This window comes from Hordeum vulgare, chromosome 6H (genome assembly GCF_904849725.1).
Source record: "Hordeum vulgare subsp. vulgare chromosome 6H, MorexV3_pseudomolecules_assembly, whole genome shotgun sequence".
Classification (NCBI taxonomy): domain Eukaryota; kingdom Viridiplantae; phylum Streptophyta; class Magnoliopsida; order Poales; family Poaceae; genus Hordeum; species Hordeum vulgare.
The window spans coordinates 547779326-547801758 of NC_058523.1; positions in this window are offsets into that span (position 1 = coordinate 547779326).

Sequence of the window (22433 nt, forward strand, 5' to 3'; positions counted from 1 at the left end):
TATATATAGATATATTTTAGAGTATAGAACTATAGATTCAATCATTTTGTTTCGTATGAAGTCCACATTGTAATCTCTAAAGCGCATTATATTTAAAAGGAGGGAGTAGTTGATACAAGTCTTTCAACACATTATGTCCTCACTCGTACTCATCCGTGATCAACTTAATGAATTGTACATTTGCACAGCTGAAAATGAGTAGAATTCACCTTATAGATGGATCACAAGATTAAGGGAACGGTGGACGGTCTGTTGTCCTCTCCTGTTAGGTACCTCCTGTTCATCCATCGTTGATCCTAGTCTTTTTCCTCCCCCGTCCATGGTCAAAGAGAAACTCTAGCAAAGTTGATATATTGATAGCCTCCATATCACATATAGAGCATAGAGCACACTCCATATTGATATGACGAAACAAAAGCGTAAACGTAAATTCATCATAATAATGCCTCCATGACCATTTTACATGTGGAACCCATTTACGTGTGCCTAGAAGACATCTTTCTTGTCCGTCTTTAAGAGTGGAAGTTTTTGAACTAGGATGACAACAAGGATTAACAAAATAGATTCATGAAGGATTACAAAGTACATTTCAACTAATTTAACTGCAGGCCCGTCCTCCTTTTGCAAGTGACCTTGCAGGAAGGGGACACATCATTAGCCGCGAATTTCGCCGCACTTGATCGACGAATGTGCAAGTATTAATCTAGTTATAGTATTAGGTATAGTCACATATTAGTTTAGTTCTAAACCTAGTCCTTTTGTTTTCACGTTTGTAAACCGGACCGTACGTGTATAAGTTGGGGTTTCCGCCGTGTTGGCTGTCGAGTCCGGCAACATGTTTCTTTTTAGAAAAAGGAGGTTCAATCCCCGGTCTCTGCATCAATCAATGCATACAACCATATTTATTAATTAGTTCACGAAGGTCTGATAAAAATATACATGAGTCCGGCAACATGTTGGACCGAACGGTTCCGTGTCCTTTTATATACTGAACAAATAAACGAAAAAGTGCTAGTTGTTCGCATTATTAAAAGTATTTCACCTGTCCAGTTTACGTCGCTGAGTTATGTTTCGAGCCGTCGAGACGATTGATCGAATCGGTCAGCTAGCTCATCGTACGTGCCTACGTATTGGATATCCATCCACCTGTGTGCCTGTTAGCTTCACAAGCTAGCTTCGCACGTAGGAGTGCTGCTGTCCGGTGATTTGATGCAAGCCAGGTTTAAAATTAATAATTGGTATCTAGAGTTTCGACGATCTACGATTTACGATGACGGACAACGACGTTGAGTCGGTCAAGTCCAGTAACGACGGTTCCAAGGTGGACAAGAACGGCGGCAAGGTGAAGAAGGACGGTAAGTCAGCAACCAGTGGTGGAGGAATGGGTGGCGCCAACGTCCAGACGCATCACAACATCCCCATCCAGTACCCTATGCTCCCCGACGCCAACTACGACGTGTGGGCGGTGAAGGTGAAGATTATTCTCCGATCCTTTTGAGTCTTGGAGGCCATCACGGACGACGACATTGACGAAGAGCGCGACGAAGGTGCCATGGCCGTCATAGCCGAGTCTGTGCCGGATTCCGTGCTGATGACAATGGCGGAGTTCGACACGACAAGAGATGCATGGAATGCATTCAAGGAAATGAGGATTGGAGAAGATCACGTCACCAAGGCTCGGACACAAGTGCTGAAGCGCCAATTTCACAAGTTGCAGATGGATGAAACTTAATCGATGGACGACTACGCCATGCGTCTTACTACTTTGCTGGGAGAGATCCGCGCGCTTGGTGCAAAGCTCGAGGAGGCCGAGATAGTGGAGAAATTTTTTAGTTTGGTGTCTCACAAATTCATGTACATCATCGGCATGCTCGAGCAGGTTTACGACATCAATGACATGACCATAATGGAGGCGATCGGACGCCTGCGAACATGGGAAGAGAATGCTCATGGTTGTCAGAAAGGCAAAGGAGGAGGTAGTGACCAACTCATGTACTCACGCGCAGATTGGAAGGCACCAAGTAGCAAAGGAAGACGTGACGATGGCGAAGGCTAAAGCAACACGAATCGCGATGGACAAATGGAAAAGGCCAAGGAAAAGGCAAACCACAAGGTCGTGGTAAGGCGGACCAATCTAAAGAGCGGAAGCCACGGAACTTGGACTTGTCCAAGCTCAAGTGCTATAACTGCAACAAGATGGGTCACTTTGCGAAGGATTGTTCGAAGCCTAATAGGCGGGAGATCAAGGCAAATTTGGCAAAGCAGGAAGGAGAATGTCCAGGTCTTCTGATGGCCGGTGTTTATGATCTCGTTGAAAGGTGGTTGTGAAACCAAGCCGAAAGGTGCTACTTCATGAGAAGAAAGTGACACCGAAGTTATCCGGTATTCGAAATGTGCCATGGTGTCTCGACACGGGTGCCACTAACCACATGACGGGGTGCAAGGAGAAATTCCTCGAGCTGGAATACGATGTTGAAGGCTCGGTCAAGTTCAGTGATGGTTCAGCTGTGAAGATTTGTTGGCAAGGATCTATCCTCTTCGAGGGTCTCACAAGCGAACATCGCATACTCACCGGAGTGTACTACATCCCACGGCTTCGCAACAACATCATCTCTATTGGGATGCTTGATGAGAATTGATGCAAGGTGGATATCGAGAACAGAGTGATGACGATTTACGACAATCTCCGAAATGTGCTAGATCGTGTTAATCACACACGAAACAGGCTCTATATCCTCAACCTTGATCAATCTCAACCAGAGTGTTGACTCGCCAAGAGTGATGATGATTCGTGGTTTATGGCATCCTAGATTTGGACACGTTAACTTCTACGCCTTGAAGAATATGTCAAAGATGGAGATGGTATTCGGGATGCCATTTATCGACCATGTTAGTCGAGTATGTGACGGGTGCTTGCTTGAAAAACAGCACCGCAAACCCTACCCTACTCATTCTACCTACCGTGCAAAATATGCACTCGAGCTGCTCCATGATGATCTATGTGGCTCTATCACCCTGGCAACTCATGGAGGAAAGAAGTACTTCTTCCTTGTAGTAGAGGACTACTCGAGATATATGTGGGTCGTTCTCTTACGATCTAAAGATGAGGCGTTTGAAGTGTTCAAGAAGGTCAAGGCTGTAACGGAGATGGAACACAAGCTAAAGGTCTGGGCTCTACAGATAGATCGCAGCGGAGAGTTTACGTTGAATGAGTTCAACGACCACTACGAGAAGATTGGCATAAAAAGGTTCCTCGCGGCACCTTACCCGCCACAGCAGAACGGGGTCATTGAGAGGCACAAACGAACCGTCGTTGACATGGCAAGGAGTTTACTCAAGAGTAAGAACGTGTCGGGGAATTTTGGGGAGAAGCTATCTTGATGGCGGTCTATCTTCTCAACCGGGGTCCAACAAAGGCGGTGATTGGCAAGACTCCGCATGAAGCAATTTACGAACGTAAATCGAATGTATCTCATCTACGGACGTTCTGGTGCGTGGCACATGTGAAGACGTCAAAGCCGCATCCCTCAAAGCTTGCCGATCGTATCACCAAGATGGTGTTCATCGGATACGGGAGGAGTTCCGGCAACAAGGCATACCGCTTCAACGATCCACAAACGAAGCGTCTACGGATTTCAGGTGACGTCATGTTTGAAGAAAATCAAGCATGGAATTGGAGCGCCGCAGCCGACGATGCTCCAAACAATAACATATTCAAAGTTGAATTTCCAACTCACAATGATGCAGGAGAGGACATCCAGGTGGTTGGAAAGACGTCCAACCAAGGTGACCACAATAGTAGTGATCATCATGGTGCCGACACCGATGACGACGCACATAGGTTGCAAGGAGATAGTGACAATGACGCGCACGATAGGGGCGTAGATCTCGACGACAACATCGACAATGGGGCACATAGTGAGGACGACAATCAAGATGATGGTCACGGTCACGACGACTATGCCGATGATGCAGATGTTGATGAAATGCTCGAGACTCAGTTGCCTTCCTCGAGTGCATCAACACTGACACAATTTGTGTCACCTCCTTCGCAAGCCATAACGGACTCCTCCATACCTCGTCGCTACAAGACCCTCAAGAAAGTCTACAAGTACACAAAGCCAGTTACGCTCGAGTACTCCGGACTGTATCTGCTCGGAGTTGAGGAGCCAGCGAACTTCGTAGAGGCGAGAAAAAGTCCTAGTTGAGGAGCCGGCGAACTTCGTAGAGGCGAGCAAAAGTCCTAGGGTGAAGGCGATTGAGAGCAATGGCACGTGGACTTTTGTGATCCGACCTCCGAACCAAAAGCCAATTGATTTGAACTGGGTTTACAAGTTAAAGAAGGACACATAGGGTGCAATTATGAAGTACAAGGCAAGACTCGTTGCAAAGGGTTACATACAACGTCAAGGAATTGACTATGATCGGGTGTTTTCACCGGTTGCTCGACTCGAGACGGTGAGAGTGCTCCTAGCTTTGACAACACAATAGGATTGGAAGGTTCATGATATGGATGTTAAATCGGCTTTCCTCAACGGTGATCTCACAGAAAGAGTGTACATGGAACAACCCCTCGGCTACGAAAAAAAAGGCGAAGAAGGAAAGTTTACAAGCTCAAGAAGGCATTTTACGGGTTGAAGCAAGCGCCAAGAGCTTGGAACATAAATTTGGACCGAAGTTTGGTCTCGCTCGGGTTCAAGAGATGTCCCCTCGAGCGCGCAGTCTATACGAAGAACTTCAAAGGCGCAAACCTGCTTGTTGGAGTATATGTCGATGATCTGATTATCACCGGAGATAGCGTACAAGAAATTGAACGTTTCAAGGTGCACATGAAGAACAAGCTTTGCATGAGTGATCTGGGATTACTCAGCCATTACTTGGGCATCGAAGTAAAGCAAAGCTCCGGAGAGATTTCCCTATGTTAATCGGCTTATGCGGTCAAGTTATTGAACAAGTGTGGCATGTCAGATTGCTACAAGACACAAGTTTCAATGGACCAACGTCACAAGTTGAGAAAGTGTAGCTCAAATACGCCGGTGGACACCATAATGTATCAAAGCGTTATGAGCAGCCTAATATAGTTGGTGCATACCCGACCTGACTTTGGCTTATTCAGTCGGGATCGTGATGTTGGAAATATGCCCTAGAGGCAATAATAAATTAGTTATTATTATATTTCTTAGTTCATGATAATCGTTTATTATCCATGCTATAATTGTATTGATTGGAAACACAATACTTGTATGGATACATAGACAAAACACTGTCCCTAGTAAGCCTCTAGTTGACTAGCTCGTTGATCAAAGATGGTCAAGGTTTCCTAGCCATAGGCAAGTGTTGTCACTTGATAACGGGATCACATCATTAGGAGAATCATGTGATGGACTAGACCCAAACTAATAGACGTAGCATGTTGATCGTGTCATTTTGTTGCTACTGTTTTCTGCGTGTCAAGTATTAGTTCCTATGACCATGAGATCATATAACTCACGGACACCGGAGGAATGCTTTGTGTGTATCAAACGTCGCAACGTAACTGGGTGACTATAAAGATGCTCTACAGGTATCTCCGAAGGTGTTCGTTGAGTTAGTATAGATCGAGACTGGGATTTGTCACTCCGTGTGACGGAGAGGTATCTCGGGGCCCACTCGGTAATACAACATCACACACAAGCCTTGCAAGCAATGTAACTTAATGTAAGTTGCGGGATCTTGTATTACGGAACGAGTAAAGAGACTTGCCGGTAAACGAGATTGAAATAGGTATGCGGATACTAACGATCGAATCTCGGGCAAGTAACATACCGAAGGACAAAGGGAATGACATACGGGATTATAGGAATCCTTGGCACTGAGGTTCAAACGATAAGATCTTTGTAGAATATGTAGGATCCAATATGGGCATCCAGGTCCCGCTATTGGATATTGACCGAGGAGTCTCTCGGGTCATGTCTACATAGTTCTCGAACCCGCAGGGTCTGCACACTTAAGGTTCGACGTTGTTTTATGCGTATTTGAGTTATATGGTTGGTTACCGAATGTTGTTCGTAGTCCTGGATGAGATCACGGACGTCACGAGGGTTTCCGGAATGGTCCGGAAACGAAGATTGATATATAGGATGACCTCATTTGGTTACCGGAAGGTTTTCGTGCATTACCGGAAAAGTTTCGGGCTCATCGGTAGTGTACTGGGAGTGCCGGGAGGGGTGCCGGGGACCATCGGGAGGGGTGTCACGCCCCAAGGGGTCTCATGGGCTATGGGAAGAGATAAACCAGCCCCTAGTGGGCTGGAATAAGTTCCCACTAAGGCCCATAAGGTTTGAGAAGGAAAAAACACAAGGTGGAAAGAGTTTCCAAGTGGGAAGGTGGAATCCTACTCCAAGTAGGATTGGAGTAGGACTCCTCCACCTCCAATTTCGGCCAAACCTTTAGGTTTTGAGGCTGCCTCCTCCCCTCCCTCCCACCTATATATACGGAGGTTTTAGGGCTGATTTGAGACGACTTTTCCACGGCAGCCCGACCACATACCTCCACGGTTTTTCCTCTAGATCGCGTTTCTGCAGAGCTCGGGCGGAGCCCTGCTGAGACAAGGTCATCACCAACCTCCGGAGCGCCGTCACGCTGCCGGAGAACTCTTCTACCTCTCCGTCTCTCTTGCTGGATCAAGAAGGCCGAGATCATCGTCGAGCTGTACGTGTGCTGAACGCGGAGGTGCCGTCCGTTCGGTACTAGATCGTGGGACTGATCGCGGGATTGTTCGCGGGGCGGATCGAGGGACGTGAGGACGTTCCACTACATCAACCGCGTTCACTAACACTTCTGCTGTACGATCTACAAGGGTACGTAGATCACTCATCCCCTCTCGTAGATGGACATCACCATGATAGGTCTTCGTGCGCGTAGGAAATTTTTGTTTCCCATGCGACGTTCCCCAACAGTGGCATCATGAGCTAGGTTCATGCGTAGATGTCTTCTCGAGTAGAACACAAAAGTTTTTGTGGGCGGTGATGTGCGTTTTGCTGCCCTCCTTAGTCTTTTCTTGATTCCGCGGTATTGTTGGATTGAAGCGGCTTGGACCGACATTACTCGTACGCTTACGAGAGACTGGTTTCATCGCTACGAGTAACCCCGTTGCTCAAAGATGACTGGCAAGTGTCGGTTTCTCCAACTTTAGTTGAATCGGATTTGACCGAGGAGGTCCTTGGATGAGGTTAAATAGCAACTCATATATCTCCGTTGTGGTGTTTGCGTAAGTAAGATGCGATCCTACTAGATACCCATGGTCACCACGTAAAACATGCAACAACAAAATTAGAGGACGTCTAACTTGTTTTTGCAGGGTATGCTTGTGATGTGATATGGCCAACGATGTGATGTGATATATTGGATGTATGAGATGATCATGTTGTAATAGATAATATCGACTTGCACGTCGATGGTACGGCAACCGGCAGGAACCATAGGGTTGTCTTTATAACTAACGTTTGTGCTTGCAGATGCGTTTACTATTTTGCTAGGACGTAGCTTTAGTAGTAATAGCATGAGTAGCACGACAACCCCGATGGCGACACGATGATGGAGATCATGATGATGGAGATCATGGTGTGACGCCGGTGACAAGAAGATCGTGCCGGTGCTTTGGTGATGGAGATCAAGAAGCACGTGATGATGGCCATATCATGTCACTTATAAATTGCATGTGATGTTAATCCTTTTATGCACCTTATTTTGCTTAGAACGACGGTAGCATTATGAGGTGATCTCTCACTAAAATTTCAAGACGAAATTGTGTTCTCCCCGACTGTGCACCGTTGCTACAGTTCGTCGTTTTGAGACACCACGTGATGATCGGGTGTGATAGACTCAACGTTCACATACAACGGGTGCAAAACAGTTGCGCACGCGGAACACTCGGGTTAAGCTTGACGAGCCTAGCATGTGCAGACATGGCCTCGGAACACATGAGACCGAAAGGTCGATCATGAATCATATAGATGATATGATTAACATAGGGATGCTTACCACTGAAACTATTCTCGACTCACGTGATGATCGGACTTGAGATAGTGGATTTGGATCATGTACCACTCAAATGACTAGAGAGATGTACTTTTTGAGTGGGAGTTCTTAAGTAATATGATTAATTGAACTAATTTTCATGAACATAGTCTAATGGTCTTTGCGAAATGCGATGTAGCTTGCGCTATAGCTCTATTGTTTTATATGTTCCTAGAGAAAATTTAGTTGAAAGTTGATAGTAGCAAACTTTGCAGACTGAGTCTGTAAAACCGAGGATTGTCCTCGTTGCTGCACAGAAGGCTTATGTCCTTAATGCACCACTCGGTGTGCTGCACCTCGAGCGTCGTCTGTGGATGTTGTGAACATCCGACATACACGTTTTTGATGACTACACGATAGTTCAGTACAAAAATACTTAATGGCTTAGAAGCAAGGCGCCGAAAACGTTGTAAAACGTCACGGAACATAAGTGATGTTCTAAAGAGATGAAATTGTGATTTCTTGTTTGTGCCCTTGTTAAGAGGTACGAGACCTCCGACAAGATTCTTTGTCCACAAAGCACAGGAGAAAAGGCTCAATCGTTGAGCATGTGCTCAGATTGTCTGAGTACGACAATCGCTTGAATCAAGTGGGAGTTAATCTTCCAGATGAGATAGTGATAGTTCTCCAAAGTCACTGCCACCAAGCTGTGAGAGCTTCGTGATGAACTATAACATATCAAGGATACATACAATGATCCTTGAGCAATTCGCGATGTTTGACACTGCGAAAGTAGAAATCAAGAAGGAGCATCAATAGTTGATGGTTTGTAAAACCACTAAGTTTCAAGAAAGGCAAGGGCTAGAAGGGATACTTCGTGAAACGGCAAAACAGTTGCTGCACTAATGAAGAGACCCAAGATTAAACCCAAACCCGAGACTAAGTGCTTCTGTAATGAGGGGAACAATCACTGAGGCGGAGCAACTCAAGATACCTGGTAGATAAGAAGGCTGGCAAAAGTCGAAAGAAGTGTATTTGATATACATGATGTTGATGTGTACTTTACTAGTACTCCTAGTAGCACGAGGGTATTGGATACCGGTTCGGTTGCTAAGTGATTAGTGACGCGAAATGAAAGCTACGGCATAAACGGAGACTAGCTAAAGGCGAGGTGACGATACGTGTTGGAAGTGTTTCCAAGATTGATATGATCAAACGTCGCACGCTCCCTCTACCATCGGGATTGGTGTTAAACCTAAATAATTGTTATTTGGTGCTTGCGTTAAGCATGGACATGATTGGATCGTGTTTATTGCAATACGATTATTCGTTTAAAGAGAATAATGGTTACTCTATTTTCTTGAATAATCACCTTCAATGGTTTATTGAATCTCGATCGTAGTGTTACACATGTTCATGATATTGGTGCCAAAAGATACGAGTTGATGATGATAGTACCACTTACTTGTGGCACTGCCGCTTGAGTCATGTTAGTATAAATTGCATGAAGAGGCTCCATGCTGATGGATCTTTGTACTCACCTGATTACGAATCACTAGTGACATGCGAATCATACCACATGAGCAAGGCCTTGTTTTCATTGAGATGAAATAAGATAGTAACTTGTTGGAAGTGATACATTTTGATGTATGCAGTCCAATGGGTGTTGAGGCACGCAGTGGATATCATTATGTTCTTACTTCACTGACGATTTGAGTAGATACAGGAGTATTTACTTAATGAATCACAAGTCTAAAATGTTGAAAAGTTGAATTCCGTTTCAGAGTGAAGTTCGTCGTAACAAGAGGATAAACTGTCTACGATATGATCATGGAAATGAATATCTGAGTTACGAGTTTTGGTACACAGTTAAGACAATGTGGAAATTGTTTAGCAGTTCATGCCACCTGGAACATCATAGTGTGATGATGTGTCTGAACGTCATAGCCACGCACTATTTGGTATGGTGCATACTATGATGTCTCTTATCGAATTACCATTATCGTTTATGGGTTATGCATTAGAGACAACCGCACTCACTTTAAATAGGGCACCGCGTATTTCCGTTGAGATGACACAGTATAGACTGAGGTTTAGAGAAATCTAAACTGTCGTTTCTTGAAAGTTTGGGGTTTCGACACTTATGTGAAAAAGTTTCAGTCTGATAAGCTCGAACCCAAAGCGGATAAATGCATCTTCATAGGATATCCAAAACAGTTGGGTACATCTCCTATCTCAGATCCGAAAGCAAAGTGTTTGTTTCTAGAAACGGATCCTTTCTCGAGGAAAGGTTTCTCTCGAAAGAATTGAGTGGGAGGGTAGTAGAACTTGATGAGGTTATTGAACCATCACTTCAACCAGTGTGTAGCGGGGCGCAGGAAGTTGTTCATGTGGCGCCTACACCAATTGAAGTGGAAGCTGATGATGATGATCATTGAGCTTCGAATCAAGTTACTACAAACCTCGTAGGTCGACAAGGTCGCGTACTGCTGCAGAGTAGTACGATAACCCTGTTTTGGAGGTCATGTTGTTGAGCAACAGTGAACCTACGAGTTATGGAGAAAGCGATGGTGGGCCCAAATTCCGACAAATGGCTGGAAGCCATGAAATCCGAGAGAGGATCCATGTGTGAAAACAAAGTGTAGACTTTGGTAGAACTACTTGATGGTCATAGGACTATTGAGTAAAAATGGATCTTTAAAAGAAGACAGACGATGATGGTGATAAGTCACTATTAAGAAAAGCTCGACTTGTCGCAAAGATGTTTTCGATAAGATCAAACAGTTGACTATGATGAGACTTTCTCACTCGTAGCGATGCTAAAAGTCTGTTAGAATTATGTTAGTTGTTGATGCATTATTTATGAAATATTGCACGTAGGATGTCAAAACATTGTTTTCTCGACGGTTTCCTTGAGCAAACATTGTATGTGATACAACCAGAAGGTTTTGTCGATCCTAAAGATACTAGCAAGTATGCAAGCTCCAGTGATCCTTCAATGGACTGGTGCAAGCATCTCGGAGTTGGAATATACACTTTGATGAGATGATCAAAGATTTTGGGTTTGTACAAGGTTTATGAGAAACTTGTATTTCCAAAGAAGTGAGTGGGAGCACTATAGAATTTCTGATAGGTATATGTGGTTGACATATTGTGGATCAGAAGTAATGTAGAATTTCTGTAAAGCATACAAGGTTGTTTGAAAGAAGTTTTCAAAGGAGTACCTGGATTACGCTACTTGAACATTGAGCATCAAAGATCTATGGAGATAGATCGAAAGCGCTTAATAGAAGTTTCAACAAGATGCATGCCTTGACAAGTTTTTGAAAGAGTTCAAAATAGACCAGCAAAGAAGGAGTTCTTGGTTGCGTTGTGAGGTGTGAATTTGAGTAAGACTCAAAACCCGACCACGGCAGAATAAAGAGAATAGACGAAGGTCGTCTTCTATGCCTTAGCCGTAGAATCTAAAGTATGCCATGCTGTTTACCGCACCTGAAGTGTGCCTTGACTCAAAGTATGTTGAGAGGTACAGAGAGTGATCCATGATTGAATCACTAGCAGCGGTCGAAATTTATCCTTAGTAACTAATGGACTAAGGAATTTTTCTCGATTATGGAGGTGGTTAAAGAGTTTGTCGTAAAGGGTTACGTCAATGCAAGCTTTGACACTAATCCAGATAACTATGAGTAGTGAAACGGATTCGTATAGTAGAGTAGATATTTGGAGCATTTCCGAATAGCACGTAGTAGCAGCATCTATAAGATGACATAAAGAACACACGAATCTGAAAGTTTCAGAACCGTTGACTAAAACCTCTCTCACGAGCAAGACATGATCAGACCCCATAACTATATGGGTGTTGGATTCGTTGGAATCACATGGTGATGTGAACTAGATTATTGACTCTAGTGCAAGTGGGAGACTGTTGGAAATACGCCCTAGAGGCAATAATAAATTAGTTATTATTATATTTCTTAGTTCATGATAATCGTTTATTATCCATGCTATAATTGTATTGATTGGAAACACAATACTTGTGTGGATACATAGACAAAACACTGTCCCTAGTAAGCCTCTAGTTGACTAGCTCGTTGATCAAAGATGGTCAAGGTTTCCTGGCCATAGGCAAGTGTTGTCACTTGATAACGGGATCACATCATTAGGAGAATCATGTGATGGACTAGACCCAAACTAATAGACGTAGCATGTTGATCGTCTCATTTTGTTGCTACTGTTTTCTGCGGGTCAAGTATTTGTTCCTATGACCATGAGATCATATAACTCACGGACACCGGAGGAATGCTTTGTGTGTATCAAACGTCGCAACGTAACTGGGTGACTATAAAGATGCTCTACAGGTATCTCCGAAGGTGTTCGTTGAGTTAGTATAGATCGAGACTGGGATTTGTCACTCCGTATGACGGAGAGGTATCTCGGGGCCCACTCGGTAATACAACATCACACACAAGCCTTGCAAGCAATGTAACTTAATGTAAGTTGCGGGATCTTGTATTACGGAACGAGTAAAGAGACTTGCCGGTAAATGAGATTGAAATAGGTATGCGGATACTAACGATCGAATCTCGGGCAAGTAACATACCGAAGGACAAAGGGAATGACATACGGGATTATAGGAATCCTTGGCACTGAGGTTCAAACGATAAGATCTTTGTAGAATATGTAGGATCCAATATGGGCATCCAGGTCCCGCTATTGGATATTGACCGAGGAGTCTCTCGGGTCATGTCTACATAGTTCTCGAACCCGCAGGGTCTGCACACTTAAGGTTCGACGTTGTTTTATGCGTATTTGAGTTATATGGTTGGTTACCGAATGTTGTTCGGAGTCCCGGATGAGATCACGGACGTCACAAGGGTTTCCGGAATGGTCCGGAAACGAAGATTGATATATAGGATGACCTCATTTCGTTACCGGAAGGTTTTCGTGCATTACCGGAAAAGTTTCGGGCTCATCGGTAGTGTACTGGGGGTGCCGGGAGGGGTGCCGGGGACCATCGGGAGGGGTGTCACGCCCCAAGGGGTCTCATGGGCTATGGGAAGAGATAAACCAGCCCCTAGTGGGCTGGAATAAGTTCCCACTAAGGCCCATAAGGTTTGAGAAGGAAAAAACACAAGGTGGAAAGAGTTTCCAAGTGGGAAGGTGGAATCCTACTCCAAGTAGGATTGGAGTAGGACTCCTCCACCTCCAATTTCGGCCAAACCTTTAGGTTTTGAGGCTGCCTCCTCCCCTCCCTCCCACCTATATATACGGAGGTTTTAGGGCTGATTTGAGACGACTTTTCCACGGCAGCCCGACCACATACCTCCACGGTTTTTCCTCTAGATCGCGTTTTTGCAGAGATCGGGCGGAGCCCTGCTGAGACAAGGTCATCACCAACCTCCGGAGCGCCGTCACGCTGCCGGAGAACTCTTCTACCTCTCCGTCTCTCTTGCTGGATCAAGAAGGCCGAGATCATCGTCGAGCTGTACGTGTGCTGAACGCGGAGGTGCCGTCCGTTCGGTACTAGATCGTGGGACTGATCGCGGGATTGTTCGCGGGGCGGATCGAGGGACGTGAGGACGTTCCACTACATCAACCGCGTTCACTAACGCTTTTGCTGTACGATCTACAAGGGTACGTAGATCACTCATCCCCTCTCGTAGATGGACATCACCATGATAGGTCTTCGTGCGCGTAGGAAATTTTTGTTTCCCATGCGACGTTCCCCAACACGTGAGTCGTTTCATGAAGAATCCAACAACCGAACACATGAGCGCGGTCAAGCAAATCCTGCGCTATGTGAAAGACACTATTAATCTTGGTTGCACGTACAGAAAGGAAAATGAAGGATTGGTCCTTCATGGAAATTCAGATAATGACATGGCAGATGATGTGGATGACCGAGAGAGCACGACGGGCATGGTTTTCTACCTTGGTCCGAATCCGATTAGCTGGAATTCTAACAAGCAAAAGATGGCGCCATTGTCTTCATGCGAGGCAGAATATATAGCGGCAAGCACGACGGCTTATCAAGCAACGTGGCTGACAAGACTCCTAGCTATTCTTGCAAAGTGAGAGGTGCACAACGCTGCAATCTTATTGTGTAAAAATACGGTTCATCACGAAAGAAGCACGCACATAGATACTCGGTTCCAACACTAGTACAACTAGAGCGTTGGTAAGGGCGGAAGCTGAAGGCCAGCAGCTATGCGGACGACAACGAGATTGACCGAATTGTATGCTGGAGGAACATGCCGAGCTGAAACTTCACTCGTGCGCAAAGTCGAAACCAACGCCGACGACATCTAAATATGAAGGCTCACAGGCTGGGTGTGACACACTTCATAAATTGTGTCGATCTAGAGGCATATGACGACTCATCTAGATATGAAGGCTCGCAGGCTGGGTGTGACACACTTCATAAATTCTGTCGATCTAGAGGCATATGACGACTCATCTAGAGGCTAGATTGTCATTTTATATTAAAATCACAGTATCAACAGCTATTGTGCCGAACAACATGGTATGGGTGATTCCGTTAGATCGAGTTGTTGTAATGCACCCAAAACGATCATATATCTGCTCGTATGCACACATACAGCAGGTAGCACTATAGCACATCGATGGATCTCCTGCAGCACGCGTACGTGAGTTCCATCATAAGTCATTGGCCTTGTTTGGATCCATCATAAGCCATCATAATTCATGCATTCTGCATCCTCATGAGCACTCCTGATCCTGAGCTCCCCACTGCTGGTGCTATGCATATATCATCTCTGTCTGCCCCAGTGTTGAGAAACGGACCACCCCCACCACCTTGACTCCTTGAGGCTTGAGCATAGCACTCGCCTGGAGGTGTACGTGTTTGCTTGTATGGCTGGTGATGCTGGCCGAGCTGATCCAGACAAAACGAGTCATGGGGTTTATGGACGGGCACGTTCATCATGCATCAGTCCGGCCGGTCATGGAAGCTACAGGCCATACCGATCGGCCGAAGTAGCTGTCGACCCTGCTGCTGCTGCTGCAGGCAGCTGGACCACGGGCGCGCCAACTTCTTCCTGCTCCGCTGTAGACGTCTGTTACTATCGACAAAGCATTACTGATCGATTGCATTCCTAGGTAGCTCACCAACCGGCTACCGTTGTTCCTGTCTGTCGTCCTCCCGTGCATCTGCATGGTTGGCTGGCTCATCACTTTGGTTCCTTCCGAATGAAACCGAGTGCTCAGCTGCCCGTGCTCGTGCCGCCGCTGCAGTGATACGCGTGCGTTGGCCGCCGGCAGGGATTCCATATCCATCGATCGTCGCTGGCCGTTTGTGCCTGAAGATCATGAACCATGCATGTGAGCACTGACGATACCGACGGGCTCAGCACCCCCGTGACTCCCATTGTTAATTACTGGCTCTACTTACAGGCGTGCATTATAATATGATCCGTCACGAAGCAGGGCAAGCTAGCTAGATCTTGGATTGTATCTCGTTTGGAGTATGTGATCATTGTGGGTTTATTAACTAGTTGCAATGCTGCTCCTGATTCGGTACCACTCAATACTCATATATATGCTCGGCATGGGCAGATGGATCTGGTCTAGGTAGGTCGCTTGCTTGATGGCTCATGCCATGGCCGTCTCTTTCCACTCTTAATTAGCGGGGGCGCGTGACCTGGGATCGATTGATGGACTAGAAGACACGAAGCTAGAACGATCACATCCCACGTTTTTTGTTGTAGCAGGGGATCTGGTCTAGGTACGTCGATCTAGACTTGAACGATCCCGCGAGAGCGCAGTGGAGCATTTAATCCCTTGCCGGCTGGTGTCACTTTCCATTCGCTCCCTTTAAACCATCATCATTTCCGGCCGGGCCGGGCTTGGCTTCAATGGACAATAATGAAGAATGATGATCGATCGGTCTCCTTCCCATTCCGGCGAACTAGGAAGGTTGGTTCCTTTGCTGAAAAAAAGGAAGGTTGGTTCCTTGAAACCAAAATTATCAATTTAATGGGACAGCCCCATAGCTTAACAGAAAAGCCCGTCTTGTTTCCACTTAAGCCAGCTCGGAACGAATCTGTTCACCTACTTTACTAGCCAACCACGCAAAATTAAAGGCGAAACTTAATCATGCTTTAGAATTAGCATTTAATGTAGCATACACAAAACATGAGGTACGTTCACTACCATCAAAGGTAGGGAGTATCATATAGTAGTACTTTACATATGGTACTATTGTATGATACTATCTTCATAATGTATAATCTATACTTATACTAATTAGAGACTCTTAAGAAATTCCCACCTTAATTAGAATTTACCAACCGTTCATCTTATGTGTCCGAATTATTACGGTGTAGATTAATCCTTATAATTGTTGGCAAAAAAATAGTTATAGGGCCCACAATCTTTATTAGCCCTTATAATCCTTGCTAAAAAATAGTTACAGGTATAGTTGTAGGTATAGAAACCACGGACAGCTATAACAACCGCACATGAAATCAGTTTTGATTAGCTAGGTACTATACTGTATCTTCCAAAAGGAAGAGATAGATATGTAGTATGCCTATTAAAAGGTAAAAGCGATCCCTACAGAAAAAAGGTGAAAGCAATCAAGTCGTTAAAAAAAAAGGAAACGTAAGGCCTAAAGAAATTAGCACGTATGCTCTTTTTTTTGAGGTATTAGCACGTATACTCTTCTCAAAAGAGATAGGTGCCTAATATGCTTATTAAAAAGTAAAGCGAGCAGTTTATCAAAAACAAAATAAAGTGAGCAAATTGTTTAGAAAAAAGGAAAAATAAATGAAAGGCCTAAAGATATTAGCATGTAATCTTCTCAAAGAAGAACGTATAAAATTAGTACCCTGACACCATTAAACCAGCCCCATCGCTCTTTAAAATGAAAAGAAACTGTTGTACTCCCTTCATCACAGTTTATAAGGCGTGCACGTGTATCTAGGTCATCAATTTGACTTATATAAAATATATTGTTTAACACAAAAATTATATCATTAAAAAATAGAACATCTAAAGTTTCTAATGATATATTTTTTATAATATATGTCTTTTATTAAGTTGATCAAATTGACGATCTAGATACACGTGCAAGCCTTATATACTGAAACGGAGGGAGTATCCCTAATCCTACGTAGAGATAATGCTTCTTAACCTCCCCTCTGTGCACGATCTCTCCAACTACACGCTATAATCGCATGCACCCAGTCACCGGTGCTCCTGATGTATTCGATGATTACTTTCGAGCGAGACATAACAACACTTGATTGATCTCAAAGCTAGCTTGGTGGGTTCTCCTTGGCTGCATGCACACACACGCAGCTATGAAACAAGATCGACTTCTCCTCGGCTGTAGGCGAATAAACATATGAGGGCACATACATGGAAAAAGAGATTGGCTGGCCACCATATGACATGTGTCCTTCCTATTGTTTCTTACTTTGACTTGAGTTCAAAGAAGGTAAAGTAGCTGGAATGGATCAAACTCTCTGTTTGTTCTTCATTCATGCTACACCAGTCGCCACGTACATGTTGATTGTTGTGCTAGAATCCGGCACAGGTTCTTTTTTCAGTTTACTACATTTTTTATTATGCATGCATCAGTTGTTGCATACGTTCAAAAGATGATTCACACTGAAAGAATCAATCATCTTTTCTGATTATGCATGCATCAGTTGTTGCATAAACACAAGATTTATTCTTTGAGATTATTGTTGATATTTCAGATGGTGATTAGATACAAGATTCCCTAAGACTCTGATAATCATATTTAAGAAAAATATTGTTAAGAAACCAGAGAGAAGTGTCTCTTGATATTGGCAGCAATGTCACTTGCAGTTTAGAGATTCAACATCCCATCAGTTCTTTTTCTAACACCTTTGGTAAAAAAGTTGTATGAATGGACATTACTATCTTCATTGTTGTTGCCACATAGGTTATATTAGCAATTGCTTCCATTGATTTCTCTTTTCTTTCCCTATTTTAGAACTTCTATAATTCCTTTTCTATTTGGATTTGTAAAGGAAACAACAATATGTAATATGCTTAATTGGTTATTCCCTTCTTTTGGCATCCGAATCACTTGATAAATATATATTACAAAATTTATGGTGACAACCTTTTCTTTCGAGTGTGACTATTGTTGTTTGCAGTGGTCATGAAATTGCAAAACCTATATAATTATCCAGTAGTCGTTACTGGCAAACATGTTAGTTGTCTACGTAAATAATCCCATAGTTTACCCGGATTTGAATCTCTAAGATACAATAGAACTCGATAGACGTAGAGTGACTTTCCCGAAAGAATCTCTCTTCCAAGATAATTTTAGAGGAAAAACAATGTGTAGCGCATTTCATGCACAAGATGACAGTCCTGAAATCTCATACAAATTTGAACAAGTCACTTATTACTTTAGTTAAATACTCCCTCTGGTCCTATTTACTCTGCATATAAGTTTTGATCCAAGTCAAAATATCTCTACTTTGACCAAACTTATAGAAAAAGGTATCAACATTTATCATGCCAAATCAATATTGTTAGACTCATTACAAAATGTACTTTCATGGAATATATATTTCATTGTCTAGATGTTGATATTTTTTTAATATATATTTGGTCAAATTTTGCATAGTTTGACTTCAGAAAAATCTAATATATGGATTAAAAAGGACTAGAGGGAGTAATTTCATCCTACATATTTTCATGTATTACGTTTTCTTATCATTCAAGGAACAAGTTTGTGAATGCAAAAGCAACTACAACATTACTCAATATTGCTGGTTAAGGATAAAATATGCATCCCAATAATAATAATAATAATGTAGAAAACGACGTCATCTTAATCATGTATCTTGGGACATTTATTTTCTTATGTACATGCTATTATGAATAAAAATTACTTTTCATGGAAATGCAAATCATAGAATTTTTTAATAAAGAAATGTGGTCAAGAAATATGATGTTATTCTTAACGTATACAGAAAATCACCCACAGAAAACCTAGCTAATGCGCTAAACTACTTCCTTGATAATAAGTATAAATGTATTATTTCATATTCATAGAAAATAGGAATTGACTAAACTAGCCCGTGCAACTGCACGGGTTGACGACTAGTATCATAAACTAGTAGTACAACGGACAAATTTAAAAGGCACAGTTAAATTTACGTGCTTTTCCACAACAGACAAGGTTTAGGACGCATTGCATTTACTCCTAGCAGCTAATTAGTACTCTATTCTACTATTTCTATATACATGCGTAGTGTAAATGCTATTTTTTAGCCCATCTCACAGTCAATCAATAACCACCTAGGTTCCAGAGAATTTGCATGCATGCCTTCTAAACCGTGACGGAAGGAGTATCATAGATGACATTATTTATTAACATGCATGACACATAATAGCATAACATTTAACCTGATACAGTATCTACTTATGTTACTCTAAGGCGGGACATAGTGGGAGTAACTTGTGTGATATCATATACTTGGGACTAGCAAACATGCTGATGTGGCAGATAATTAAAGAAGAGAGAGAGGGTTAGAGTAACATAGATAGATACCATAACATGTTAAATGCTACTCCCTCCATCCATATATATAGGGCCTAATGCATTTTTCGAGATTGCTGTTGACTATTGATAAGATTAACATTATATGAATTGTATAATGTAAAAATTATATCACTAGAAGCTCCTTTCATGTATAAATTTGAAGATATGTTTTGTGTAACTTGCATGTCATATATTATTGCTCTAACATATGGTCAAAGTTAGTCTCGAAAAACGCATTAGGCCCTATATATATATATGAAAGAGGGAGTATGCTACTATGTGTCATGCATGTCAATAAATGAGGTCATCTATGATACTAGTTTATGATACTATGTATTATGGAGGTAGTATCATATAATACTCCCTCCGTTTCAGTTTATATACAAGTCCGGCACGTGTATCTAGGTCGTCAATTTGACCAACTTAATAAAAAAGGCGTATATTACAAAAAATATATCATTAGAAACTTTAGATGTTCTATTTTATAATGATATAATTTTTATGTTAAACAATATATTTATATAAGTCAAACTGACAACCTAGGTACACGTGCATGTCTTATAAACTGTGGCGGAGGGAGTACTATCATATGCATGATACTACTATATGATACTCCCCACTATGACCAGCCTAACCCTCTCTCTCTCTACTTTAATTGTTTGCCACATCAGCGTTTTTGCTAGTTCTAAAACAGTCTTATCTTAAATTCATCATGTGATTTAAATAAAGAGCAATGTTATGCGTTGGCCGGCGGATAACTCATAATTATATGCCGCCTCCTCCACATTGAGATCCACCATTATGAAGCGGGCCATACCGTCCCTCTTGCCTCGTGGGTCATCGATGACGGTGTAAGCATTGCAACATTGGCCATGTTTCAACAACATTAGAGATGTTTCAGTCCCGTGAGCTCGCAGATCCGCGCCACTGCAACAAGGATAATGTTTAAGAAATGTGCCTCATCAACAATGTTTTAAAAATATGCTTACGCAAAAAGTCAATGTTTCAAAAGCAATAGTGACACTGTAGTCTAGGCGCGTGGGATCTATTTCAAAAACATGTCTTTGCAACAATAACTATGTTTCAGAAACTCGTCTTTGCAACAACGACGATGTCTCAAAAACGACAATGACGCTGCAACACGGACACGTATCGATCACACGTGGTGGCTTGCCGCACCGTAGGATCATCTATAATTGGACGACGGCGCTGGCGAACGATGTCTTACGCGCATCAGCCGACATAGCCCAAGAGCTTAGCTTAAATCAAACAATAAAAATGTTATACTGTCACATCTCACATTTTCCGCGAATTTGGTATATTGAAATTTTCATTGAGATTGACATTGATTTGTTGATTGTTGCATCACAACGGTTGAGCCCCCAATCAACTTATGAAACCCTAGCTCGCCATAGTTGAAACCAAACCTAATTGATAGATTATTTGGCATAAGGGTATCCAAGTCTCAAGTAATATTCTAGGCCTTGATAAATTTCCCTAAAAAGAATTGGATTGGATTTGTTGGAATCAATTCGAAGTCAAGGGAAATTATATAAAAATGGTTTTGCAATTATTTATCAAGAAAATAATTTCATAAGTCCAAATAATGTATTTGCCCTTTTTCAAATTTCTAGATAGGATTTTAAACATATTGGGTTTTAAAAGAAAATTCAAATTCACAAGAAAATAATAAGTGTCAAATTAATTGTTCAAACTGCCCAAAAAATTTATACAAAACCAGAAATATTTCATTTGGAATTGAGAGCCAGTTCACTAGTGTAAGAAAATTCAAATCAAAGTCTATTTGGATTTTCAGAATAAAACAGAAAAAAGGAAAAACAAAAAACAGAAATCGAAAAACTAAAAGAAAAAGAAAAGGCCCAGCTAGCCAGGTCGACCCAGCAACGAGCCAACCCAGCCAACCAGCCCAACGGAACCCCTCTCCCTCCCTCTTACCGATCCACGGGACCCACGCATCAGGAACGTTCCCGACCTCTTGCGCCCACTCGCACATGTTGCCCGCAACCGCACACGCGCACACACTCTCCCACATTGTCGTGGTCATCGTGCGAGCAAGCCCCTGCCACTAGGCCCCTATAAAAGCCCCTATCCTACTATGCAAAATCCCCAACCTCGAGACGCCCATTGTCGCCGGGCTCTAGCATCGCGAGATCACCTTTGTCATTCTGACCCAACTTGGTCCAGCTTCGAATGTAGTGAAGCCAACAACGCCAGAGTTGTGTCATCACCAAACACAACCTCACTGACGCCATGCACACCATCTGGACATCACAGCCAAGCCTATAATCCATGAGAACGTTGACTCCATCGATGGCCGAACCTCATCGTCGCCCGATCATTAATTCTAGTGAGGTAAGCCTGTGTCCGACACGTGCATCATGTCCCTCGCGTTCGCCTTGGCCATGCACACCTCCCTCTGACCCACTCGTTCATATTTGTGTGCTAGATTTTGAGCACCTCGACCTCACCCGAAGCTCCGGTACCGCATCCGAGCTCCGTCAACGCCACTCCGCTCAACCGTATCGTCCCCAACCCTGTATGAGGCCACCAGCGACCTCCACATGCCCATCCTTGTCCATCCATGCTTTTCACCGCCCATGGAACCTATCGTCAGATCCGTCGAGGCCTGGGTAATGCGTCCTCGTCGTCATGTTTTCTCATGACATTCCCGTGAAAATGTCCGGTGAGCCCAAACCCTAAGCCATTTGTTTTATTCCAACCGTTAGATCTAGATCCAACAACCCACAAAAGATCACTTAAACGAATGGGTGTCGGCCAACCAGAAACTGCCACATCACCAACACTATATATCCAAAACATTATCCACTTATTTTATGTTTAAACGAATTAAATTGACATTTTA